Raw genomic sequence first — 13,179 nt, 5'->3', positions numbered from 1 at the left:
ACGGTCTCTATCGTGACCATCGCGGTGGGCTCGACTCCTGTCGACCTTCCTCTGGGCGATGTACCCTCTTGCGTCGGGCCTTGGATCATCGTGATGCCGGGGCCCGTAAGGCCCACCCCGCGGAGGGGTGCGTGAACGGCGACGATCTTCAGGATTCATGGAACGGATGCCTCCTCTGCGTCGCTGATGAGAGTCGGGGCTGAAAACCGACCGATGCGTGTTCGCGTGAACAGAACTCTTGTGGATCCTGTTGTGTGACTGGGAGACCGCCGAATTCTACTGCTGCGCCGTGTGCAACAGGGCACGAATCTGCTCGATCCCTCTACCAGCCTCTGAATCAGTCGGTTGGAGGGAATCGGCTATCTTGGCAGCGGCAACCAGGTTGAGGACGGGTGTGCGGAACACCTCGACGTTGCTCTGACAAGTGCGTCGACTGGCAGAACGGTGGTGTTGACGGCGAGCGACGGATGATTCGCCGACCTCGTGCTCGTTCCGACCAGTCCGGTGGGGACTTTCATGGGAATTGGCCATGAGAACTTCGGCTGCAGGCCTGCAACCCACGTACTCGGAAGGTAACTCAGTCGGAACTGAGTCCAAGCACTGGGACGGCGGCGCGACCACAACCGACTCGAGGACCGCCACTTGAGAAGACGCGCTCTGTCTCGCCTGGGCGTGTCGCACCCAACGCTGAAGCCGCAGATGGTGGGACCGCTTGTTGTGGCGCGTGACGGGGGCGAAGATCGACACCGGGGCCGATTGCTGGAGAAGAAGGACGCCGCGGGCACCGGCACGGAAGTGCGTAGCCCCGCGACTGGGGAGCGCCTCGACGTTGAGAGACGCATCCCGAAGCCATGCCGAATCATCGACGATGAAGGAGAGTGCGCCGAAGAGGATCTCATGACCCATGCATAAATCTCTGTCGGACGACATGATGAAAAGGTGAAGTTGCAAACTCGCCGGAAGTCGCTTAGACGCCTGCCCCATGGTGGGCGCCAACTGTCGTGGGTATAAGTCTGACAGTAGATGTGTAGGGTACGAAAGGATGGGCAGAGCCTTAGCTACGGCGAGGTTGTATGAGTTCAGGCCCCTCTACGGTGGAGGTAAAAGCCCTACGTCTCAGTGCTCTTGGGAGCTTTGTGTCGAGTGGAATATAGGATTACAGTAAATGCCAACCCATGCACCAGTGGGGAAGAGCGGCTTATATAGAGTGTGTTGCCCTCCACAACGGCCCGATGGACAGGGGTGGAATAGTGGCGAATAAATGCCTACGTTACAGGTAACGTATGCCTTAAATGCTAATAATGGTGTATGAAAACGTATGACCGTTGCCCTCCTGGGAGGTTATGATGTACAGAGTGGAATTCAGTCCGTGCGATAAATACGCTCCGAATGCTCGTCACCGACTCGACGATGGGGGGGTCCTTAGTTCAGTCGGAACTGTTTAAGGGCCTTGCCCTCTATGAAGGGTAGTCCTTGGGTAGGACCTATAGGGCAGGCCTATGGCCCTACCCTGGGACTATAACCCCATCAAGCAGCACAACAGGAAGGTCCGCCGGGAAGGCTTTAATAGGCCTCCGACTGAGTCACCTACAGGTGGGCCCAAGATCTTTTCTTCCCAACCGGCTGCTGCAAGATAAGTGGAGAAGATTGCGGAGCGGTAATCGAGGAGGCAAAATCTACTCAATAGGGATGTCGTCATCCCCGCTGAGCGCGCGGCAACCGAAATTTGAGGATCCCGGAAAATCCGGTGCTGTCGGTATGACTGGTCACGTCGAAAGATTCCGCGGAAGCAATTGGTCCCTCACGGTTCGTTTCGCTTGCATATTCACTCGGATCACTAGCTGCAAAGATAAAATGGATCGAGGCAAACAACGCTAAGATCACCTCAATACCAGTCGGCTCCAAACTCCGGGCGTCACTTCATCGTTCCAACCCCGATCCATTCGAGGACTAATGATGGGGTTATAGTCCCAAGGTAGGGTCATAGGTCTGCCCTATAGGTCCTACCCAAGGACTACCCTTCATAGAGGACAAGGCCCTTAGACAGTTCCGAATGAACTAAGGACGCCCCCATCGTCCAGTCGGCGACGATCCACTCAGAGCATATCTAACGTACCGACTGGAATCCACTCTGTACATCGTAACCTCCCAGGAGGGCAATGGTCGTACATTTTCATACACCATAACTAGCATTTAAAGCTTACGTTACCTGTAACGCCAGTGTTTACTCGCCACTACTCCACCCCTGTCCACCGGGCCATTAAGAAGGGCAGCGCACTCTATATAAGCCGCCCTTCACCACTGGTACAGGGGTTGGCACTTGCTGTAATCCCACAATACACTCGACACAAAGCTCACAAGAGCACTGAGACGTAGGGCTTTTACCTCCAACGTAGAGGGGCCTGAACTCATACATCCTCGTCGTAGCTAAGGCTCTGCCCATATACTTTCGTACCCCATACTTCTACTGTCAAACTTATACCCACGACAGGCTCCATAACCCACTTGGATTTGGCTCATACAGGGAGACTACTTCAACTCACAAGAGCCAGCTCTATCGTTACAGTACTGAGAAGATCTCCTCCACCACTTGAAAGTCTACCTCGATGCTGGTACCATTTCTGGATATTATGCACCGCATCTTCCGGCACACACTCTTTCCCCGTGTTGGGAATATGGATGAGGTACACTCATACTTGGTGGATATGTTGCTATTCTCTAAGTCTCATAGGTACAAGGTTAATGTGGAGGTGTTGGATGTATCACATATGATGAGGTCTGAGCTCCTTTTTGCTGTTTCGGAGCGTAACTGTCCTATCTATGGCCTTACCCGGTGCACTTGATTGAGGAAACATGGGCAAAGTCATTTCTTGAAGTTTTGTTTGAATGTCGTGAGTTGGTCCCACATAAAGTAGTACAGCTGAGGCAGAAGGATAAGTGGGACACTCATAGTACACTTATCCTTCTGCCTCAGTTGTACTAGTGATGAGTATACCTGGCCAGGATGATGAGTATACCTGGCCATGGGTAGCCCGGCCCGGACGGCCCGGCCCGGAAGGCCGACCCAACCCGAAAAGAAAATCCTGGGCCCGGCCGGGCCTAAACTTGCCATCGGGCTAGGCTCGGGTCTGGAATTTAAGCCTAGTGGTCAGGTCGGGCTAGGCTCGAGCTTGAACAATATCGAATTTAAGGCACGGTTGGGTCAAGCCGGTCGGGCCTAGTCGGGCTTTTCGGGCTTGGGCCCAATATTCAGGCCCGAGGGTCGGGCCTGGGTTTTCAGCATCGGGCTTTTCTTGGCCCGGCCCTAAACTCGACCCTGCTCGAAGAATGGCCACGTATAATGATGAGTACTATGTGGTCGAGGGTGGCGCTGCCCCCAGTGTCGCGTCCCCTTCCTCTCAGCCATCTTGGGCTAGGAAGCTCAAGGAGAAGATGAAGGAGTTGTTCTGTTTGCACGCAAATGGTCACAGGGCTCATGCTGCCAAGAAGGCGGCTATCAGCCGTCATAAGGTTATGTCCACACACTTGGGCATAGAGATTCAGAGTGGTTCGGAGGACAAACTCAGTGATGAGGATACATGGATCTCCCGCAACTGCTAGTGGAATTACGATTCATAGTTGCCTCGCTCACTTCATCACAGTTGAGAGTTTGGAGAGTATTGAAGACAAGCACCGGAGTTGCTGCCACCCTGGTTCCTTTCAGTTCTCTCTGCCCTTTTGGTGTCTTGATGCCAAAGGAGGGAGTTTAGGGATTTGCGAGTCACTAGTGTGTTTTCCATTCCTGGTTTTATTCCCTCGTGAACTCTTCTATCGTTTGTTTTGCTTGTTTTATGTGTGTGAGCCTCTTGTGAGACCGCGTCATGTGATGTGAGACATATGCTACCTTTAGATTATCTTATGTATTAGTTTGTGAGAAGCTTATCTTGTGCCCTATCATTAGTGCTCACATTTCACTTCTTGCATCTATATTGATTTCATATTCTCTTAATGCAAGTAGTGCATGTCTATAAAATATATGGGGAGTGTTGATCCTAGTGTGTGCACTTTGCATTCCAAAAGCATACTCAAAATAGTGCACACATCTAGGGGGGGATCCCATCTATATTTTGTAGATATTGGGGTTTGCTTTCTATCCTATTACATTATCTATGCAAATCTCATGTTGTCATCAATCCACCAAAAAGGGGGAGATTGTAAGGGCATATTTCTACCCTGGTGGTTTTAGTGATTGATGAAAATGTAGTTGCGGACTAATCATGTGCACTAAGCCTTTCAGGTATTTCATCATATGGCACAAGACGATTCATGCCCCTCGGTGGATTAAAGTGAAGATGATTTTCTTTCTTGCGTCTCACTATTGGTGGACTTGAGTCATAGGAAAAGTCGTACTATTAAGTGGGGGTCCACGTTGGAAAAGTTTGGGTGGAATCATCACGTCCATTTTATCGTACTCATGTTTCTTACCCGCCTCGATGGAGCCCCAACCTTGCCTCTTTTCTTGCCTGAAAAGACACAAGCGATAGTAACGCTCCGAGGAGCGGTACTACCTCTTATCCGCGGTAGTTCCGCCCTGGTCAGCGGTAGTGCCGCTCTCGGGCAGAAGTGCCCGGGCCAGTGCCACTACCTCGTGGTCTCGACACTTTTCGTGTCGGACTGAGCGGTTTTTGACTGATAGTTCTGAGTGGTAGTACCACTTATTACTATCGTGTCGGTTCTATCCTATTTTTCTTAGGCTAGACTCTCGGAATATTTGGAGCGGTTGTAGGAGGCGGTACTGTTGGAAATATGCCCTAGAGGCAATAATAATTAGTTATTATTATATTTCTTTGTTCATGATAATCGTTTATTATCCATGCTATAATTGTATTGATTGGAAACACAGTGCATGTGTGGATACATAGACAAAACACTGTCCCTAGTAAGCGTCTAGTTGACTAGCTCGTTGATCAGAGATGGTCAAGGTTTCCTGACCATAGGCAAGTGTTGTCACTTGATAACGGGATCACATCATTAGGAGAATCATGTGATGGACTAGACCCAAACAAATAGACGTAGCATGTTGATCGTGTCATTTTGTTGCTACTCTTTTCTGTGTGTCAAGTATTTGTTCCTATGACCATGAGATCATATAACTCACTGACACCGGAGGAATGCTTTGTGTGTATCAAACATCGCAACGTAACTGGGTGACTATAAAGATGCTCTACAGGTATATCCGAAGGTGTTCGTTGAGTTAGTATGGATCGAGACTGGGATTTGTCACTCCGTGTGACGGAGAGGTATCTCGGGGCCCACTCGGTAATACAACATCACACACAAGCCTTGCAAGCAATGTGACTTAGTGTAAGTTGCGGGATCTTGTATTGCGGAACAAGTAAAGAGACTTGACGGTAAACGAGATTGAAATAGGTATGCGGATACTGACGATCGAATCTCGGGCAAGTAACATACCGAAGGACAAAGGGAATGACATACGGGATTATATGAATCCTTGGCACTGAGGTTCAAACGATAAGATCTTCGTAGAATATGTGGGATCCAATATGGGCATCCAGGTCCCGCTATTGGATATTGACCGAGGAGTCACTCGGGTCATGTCTACATAGTTCTCGAACCCGCTCGGTCTGCACACTTAAGGTTCGACGTTGTTTTATGCGTATTTGAGTTATATGGTTGGTTACCGTTTGTTGTTCGGAGTCCCGGATGAGATCACGGACGTCACGAGGGTTTTCAGAATGGTCCAGAAATGAAGATTGATATATAGGATGACTTCATTTGTTTACCGGAAGGTTTTCGGGCATTACCGGGAATGTACCGGGAATGACGAATGGGTTCCGGATCTTTATCGGGAGGGGGGGCCACACACCCGGGAGGGCCCAAGGACCTTGGGGGTGGCGCAACAAGTAGGTGGGGTCAGTCCAAGGCTGTCTTGCACAAGAGAAAGAAAAACCAATAGAAGAGAAAGCAAAAAAAGGAAAGGTGGGAAAAGAGAGAAGGACTCCACCTTCCAATCCTAGTTGGACTAGGATTGGAGGAGGACTCCTCCTCCCTTGGGGGCGCAGCCCTTGGGGCTCCTTGAGCCTCAAGGCAAGCCTCCCCTCCCCTCCTCCTATATATATGGAGCAATTAGGGTTGATTTGAGACAACTTTTTGCCAAGGCAGCCCGACCACATAACTCCACGGTTTTACCTCTAGATCGTGTTTCTGCGGAGCTCGGGCGGAGCCCTGCTGAGATTAGACAACCACCAACCTCCGGAGCGCCGTCACGCTGCCGGAGAACTCATCCACCTCTCCGTCTCTCTTACTGGATCAAGAAGGCCGAGATCATCGTCGAGCTGTACGTGTGCTGAACGCGGAGGAGCCGTCCGTTCGGCACTAGATCGTGGGACGGATCGCGGGACGGTTCGTGGGACGGTTCGCGGGGTGGATCGAGGGACGTGAGGACGTTCCACTACATCAACCGCGTTCACTAACGCTTCTGTTGTGCGATCTACAAGGGTACGTAGATCGGAAATCCCCTCTCGTAGATGGACATCACCATGATAGGTCTTCGTGCCCGTAGGAAAATTTTTGTTTCCCATGCGACGTTCCCCAACAGTGGCATCATGAGCTAGGTTCATGCGTAGATGTAATCTCGAGTAGAACACAAAAGTTTTTGTGGGAGGTGATGTGTGTTTTGCTGCCGTCCTTAGTCTTTTCTTGATTCCGCGGTATTGTTGGATCGAAGCGGCTCGGACCGACATTACTCGTACGCTTACGAGAGACTGGTTTCATCGCTACGAGTAACTCCGTTGCTCAAAGATGACCGGCGAGTGTCGGTTTCTCCAACTTTAGTTGAATCGGATTTGACCGAGGAGGTCCTTGGATGAGGTTAAATAGCAATTCATATATCTCCCTTGTGGTGTTTGCGTAAGTAAGATGCGATCCTACTAGATACCCATGGTCACCACGTAAAACATGCAACAACAATTAGAGGACGTCTAACTTGTTTTTGCAGGGTATGCTTGTGATGTGATATGGCCAACGATGTGATGTGATATATTAGATGTATGAGATGATCATGTTGTAGTAGTTAATATCGACTTGCACGTCGATGGTACGGCAACCGGCAGGAGCCATAGGGTTGTCTTTAAACTAACGTTTGTGCTTGCAGATGCGTTTACTATATTGCTAGGACGTAGCTTTAGTAGTAATAGCATCAGTAGCATGACAACCCCGATGGCGACACGTTGATGGAGATCATGATGATGGAGATCATGGTGTGACACCGGTGACAAGAAGATCGTGCCGGTGCTTTGGTGATGGAGATCAAGAAGCACATGATGATGGCCATATCATGTCACTTATGAATTGCATGTGATGTTAATCCTTTATGCACCTTATTTTGCTTAGAACGACGGTAGCATTATGAGGTGATCTCTCACTAAAATTTCAAGACAAAATTGTGTTCTCCCCGACTGTGCACCGCTGCGACAGTTCTTCGTTTCGAGACACCACGTGATGATCGGGTGTGATAGACTCAACGTTCACATACAACGGGTGCAAAACAGTTGCACACGCGGAACACTCGGGTTAAGCTTGACGAGCCTAGCATGTGCAGACATGGCCTCAGAACACATGAGACCGAAAGGTCGAGCATGAATCATATAGTTGATATGATTAGCATAGAGATGCTTACCACTGAAACTATTCTCGACTCACGTGATGATCGGACTTGAGATAGTGGATTTGGATCATGTACCACTCAAATGACTAGAGAGATGTACTTTTTGAGTGGGAGTTCTTAAGTAATATGATTAATTGAACTAATTGTCATGAACATAGTCTAATGGTCTTTGCGAATTACGATGTAGCTTGCGCTATAGCTCTACTGTTTTTATATGTTCCTAGAGAAAATTTAGTTGAAAAGTTGATAGTAGCAAACTTTACAGAGGATTGTCCTCGTTGCTGCGCAGAAGGCTTATGTCCTTAATGCACCACTCGGTGTGCTGCACCTCGAGCGTCGTCTGTGGATGCTGTGAACATCCGACATACACGTTTCTGATGACTACACGATAGTTCAGTGCAAAATACTTAATGGCTTAGAAGCAAGGCGTCGAAGACGTTTTGAAACGTCACGGAACATAAGTGATGTTCTAAAGAGATGAAATTATAATTTCATGCTTGCGCCCTTGTTAAGAGGTACGAGACCTCCGACAAGACTCTTTGTCCACAAAGTAAAGGAGAAAAGCTCAATCATTGAGCGTGTGCTCAGATTGTCTGAGTACGACAATCGCTTGAATCAAGTGGGAGTTAATCTTCCAGATGAGATAGTGATGGTTCTCCAAAGTCACTGCCACCAAGTTGTGAGAGCTTCGTGATGAACTATAACATATCAAGGATAGATACAATGATCCTTGAGCGATTCGCGATGTTTGACACTGCGAAAGTAGAAATCAAGAAGGAGCATCAATAGTTGATGGTTAGTAAAACCACTAAGTTTTGAGAAAGGCAAGGGCTAGAAGGGATACTTCGTGAAACGGAAAAGCAGTTGTTGCACTAATGAAGAGACCCTAGATTAAACCCAAGCCCGGGACTAAGTGCTTCTGTTATGAGGGGAACGGTCACTGAGGCGGAGCAACTCTAGATACTTGGTAGATAAGAAGGCTGGCAAAAGTCAAAAGAAGTATATTTGATATACATTATGTTGATGTGTACTTTACTAGTACTCCTAGTAGCACGAGGGTATTGGATACCGGTTCGGTTGCTAAGTGATTAGTAACACGAAATGAAAGCTACGGCATAAACGGAGACTAGCTAAAGGCGAGGTGACGATACGTGTTGGAAGTGTTTCCAAGGTTGATATGATCAAACGTCGCACACTCCCTCTACCATCGGGATTGGTGTTAAACCTGAATAATTGTTATTTGGTGCTTGCGTTAAGCATGAACATGATTGGGTCGTGTTTATTGCAATACGATTATTCATTTAAAGAGAATAATGGTTACTCTATTTGCTTGAATAATCACCTTCAATGGTTTATTGAATATCGATCTAGTGTTACACACGTTCATGATATTGGTGCCAAAAGATACGAGGTAATGATGATAGTACCACTTACTTGTGGCACTGCCGCTTGAGTCATGTTGGTATAAATTGCATGAAGAGGCTCCATGCTGATGGATCTTTATACTCACTTGATTTTGAATCACTAGTGACATGCAAATCATACCACATGAGCAAGGCCTTGTTTTCATTGAGATGAAACAAGATAGTAACTTGTTGGAAGTGATACATTTTGATGTATGCAGTCCAATGGGTGCTGAGGCACGCAGTGGATATCATTATGTTCTTACTTCAATGACGATTTGAGTGGATACAAGAGTATTTACTTAATGAATCACAAGTCTGAAATATTGGAAAGTTCAATTCTGTTTCAGAGTGAAGTTCGTCGTAGCAAGAGGATAAACTGTCTACGATATGATCATAGAAATGAATATCTGAGTTACGAGTTTTGGTACGCAGTTAAGATAATGTGGAAATTGTTTCGCAGTTCATGCCACCTGGAACATCATAGTGTGATGATGTGTCTGAACATCATAGCCACGCACTATTTGGTATGGTGCATGCTATGATGTCTCTTATCGAATTACCACTATCGTTTATGGGTTATGCATTAGAGACAACCGCATTCACTTTAAATAGGGCACCGCGTATTTCCGTTGAGATGACACGGTATAGATTGAGGTTTAGAGAAATCTAAACTATCGTTTCTTGAAAGTTTGGGCCTTCAACACTTGTGTGAAAAAGTTTGAGTCGAATAAGCTCAAACCCAAAGCGGATAAATGCATCTTCATAGGATATCCAAAACAGTTGGGTACATCTCCTATCTCAGATCCGAAAGCAAAGTGTTTGTTTCTAGAAACGGATCCTTTCTCGAGGAAAGGTTTCTCTCGAAAGAATTGAGTGGGAGGGTGGTAGAACTTGATGAGGTTATTGAACCATCACTTCAACCAGTGTGTAGCAGGGCGCAGGAAATTGTTCCTGTGGCGCCTACACCAATTGAAGTGAAAGCTGATGATGGTGATCACCGAGCATCGGATCAAGTTACTACAAGCCTCGTAGGTTGACAAGGTCACGTACTACTGCAGAGTGGTACGATAACCCTGTCTTGGAGGTCATGTTGTTGAGCAACAGTGAACCTACGAGTTATGGAGAAAGCAATGGTGGGCCCGGATTTCGACAAATGGCTGGAGGCCATGAAATCCGAGAGAGGATCCATGTATGAAAACAAAGTGTAGACTTTGGAAGAACTACTTGATGGTCGTAGGACTATTGAGTAAAGATGGATCTTTAAAAGGAAGACAGACGATGATGGTGATAAGTCACTATTAAGAAAAGCTCGACTTGTCGCAAAGATGTTTCCGACAAGATCAAACAGTTGACTATGATGAGACTTTCTCACTCGTAGCGATGCTAAAAGTCTGTTAGAATTATGTTAGTAGTTGATGCATTATTTATGAAATATTGCACATAGGATGTCAAAACATTGTTTCCTCGACGGTTTCCTTGAGCAAACATTGTATGTGATACAACCAGGAGGTTTTGTCGATCCTAAAGATACTAGCAAGTATGCAAGCTCCGGCGATCCTTCAATGGACTGGTGCAAGCATCTCGGAGTTGGAATATACACTTTGATGAGATGATCAAAGATTTTGGGTTTGTACAAGGTTTATGAGAAACTTGTATTTCCAAAGAAGTGAGTGGGAGCACTATAGAATTTCTGATAAGTATATGTGGTTGACATATTGTGGATCAGAAGTAATGTAGAATTTCTGTAAAGCATACAAGGTTGTTTGAAAGGAGTTTTCAAAGGAATACCTGGATTGCGCTACTTGAACGTTGAGCATCAAAGATCTATGGAGATAGATCGAAAGAGCTTATTAGAAGTTTCAACAAGGTGCATGCCTTGACAAGTTTTTGAAGGAGTTCAAAATAGATCAGCAAAGAAGGAGTTCTTGGTTGCGTTGTAAGGTGTGAATTTGAGTAAGACTCAAAACCCGACCACGGCAGAATAAAGAGAATAGACGAAGGTCGTCTTCTATGCCTTAGCCGTAGACTCTAAAGTATGCCATGCTGAGTACCGCACCTGATGTGAGCCTTGCAGCAAGTCTGTTAAGAGGTACACAGAGTGATCCAGGATTGAATCACTGATCAGCGGTCAAAAGTTATCCTTAGTAACTAAATAGACTAAGGATTTTTCTCGATTATGGAGGTGGTTAAAGAGTTCGTCGTAAAGGGTTACGTCGATGCAAGCTTTGACACTAATCCGAATAACTACGAGTAGTGAAACGGATTCGTATAGTAGAGTAGATATTTGGAGCATTTCCGAATAGCACGTAGTAGCAACATCTATAAGATGACATAAAGATTTGTAAAGAACGCACGGATCTGAAAGTTTCAGAACCGTTGACTAAAACCTCTCTCACGAGCAAGACGTGATCAGACCCCAGAACTATATGGGTGTTGGATTCGTTGAAATCACATGGTGATGTGAACTAGATTATTGACTCTAGTGCAAGTGGGAGACTGTTGGAAATATGCCCTAGAGTCAATAATAATTAGTTATTATTATATTTCTTTGTTCATGATAATCGTTTATTATCCATGCTATAATTGTATTGATTGGAAACACGGTGCATGTGTGGATACATAGACAAAACACTGTCCCTAGTAAGCCTCTAGTTGACTAGCTCGTTGATCAGAGATGGTCAAGGTTTCCTGACCATAGGCAAGTGTTGTCACTTGATAACGGGATCACATCATTAGGAGAATCATGTGATGGACTAGACCCAAACTAATAGACGTAGCATGTTGACCGTGTCATTTTGTTGCTACTGTTTTCTGCGTGTCAAGTATTTGCTCCTATGACCATGAGATCATATAACTCACTGACACCGGAGGAATGCTTTGTGTGTATCAAACGTCGCAACGTAACTGGGTGACTATAAAGATGCTCTACAGGTATATCTGAAGGTGTTTGTTGAGTTAGTATGGATCGAGACTGGGATTTGTCACTCCGTGTGACGGAGAGGTATCTCGGGGCCCACTCGGTAATACAACATCACACACAAGCCTTGCAAGCAATGTGACTTAGTGTAAGTTGCGGGATCTTGTATTACGGAACGAGTAAAGAGACTTGCCGGTAAACGAGATTGAAATAGGTATGCGGATACTAACGATCGAATCTCGGGCAAGTAACATACCGAAGGACAAAGGGAATGACATACGGGATTATATGAATCCTTGGCACTGAGGTTCAAACGATAAGATCTCCGTAGAATATGTGGGATCCAATATGGGCATCCAGGTCCCGCTATTGTATATTGACCGAGGAGTCACTCGGGTCATGTCTACATAGTTCTCGAACCCGCAGGGTCTGCACACTTAAGGTTCGACGTTGTTTTATGCGTATTTGAGTTATATGGTTGGTTACCGAATGTTGTTCGGAGTCCCGGATGAGATCATGGACGTCACGAGGGTTTCCGGAATGGTCCGGAAACAAAGATTGATATATAGGATGACTTCATTTGGTTACCGGAAGGTTTTCGGGCATTACAGGTAATGTACCGGGAATGACGAATGGGTTCCGGATCTTTACCGGGAGGGGGCCACCCACCCGGGAGGGCTCAAGGACCTTGGGGGTGGCGCACCAAGTAGGTGGGGTCAGCCCAAGGCTGTCTTGCACAAGAGAAAGAAAAACCAAAAGAAGAGAAAGCAAAAAAAAGGAAAGGTGGGAAAAGAGAGAAGGACTCCACTTTCCAATCCTAGTTGGACTAGGATTGGAGGAGGACTCCTCCTCCCTTGGTGGCGCAACCTCAAGGCAAGCCTCCCCTCCCCTCCTCCTATATATATGGAGCAATTAGGGTTGATTTGAGACAACTTTTTGCCAAGGCAGCCCGACCACATACCTCCACGGTTTTACCTCTAGATCGCGTTGCTGCGGAGCTCGGGCGGAGCCCTGCTGAGATTAGATCACCACCAACCTCCAGAGCGTCGTCACACCGCCGGAGAACTCATCTACCTCTCCGTCTCTCTTGTTGGATCAAGAAGGCCGAGATCATCGTCGAGTTGTACGTGTGCTGAACGCGGAGGTGCCGTCCGTTCGGCACTAGATCGTGGGACGGATCGGGGGACGGT

Source organism: Hordeum vulgare, chromosome 4H, assembly GCF_904849725.1.
Source record: "Hordeum vulgare subsp. vulgare chromosome 4H, MorexV3_pseudomolecules_assembly, whole genome shotgun sequence".
NCBI lineage: Eukaryota > Viridiplantae > Streptophyta > Magnoliopsida > Poales > Poaceae > Hordeum > Hordeum vulgare.
This window is presented reverse-complemented; position numbering follows the sequence as displayed.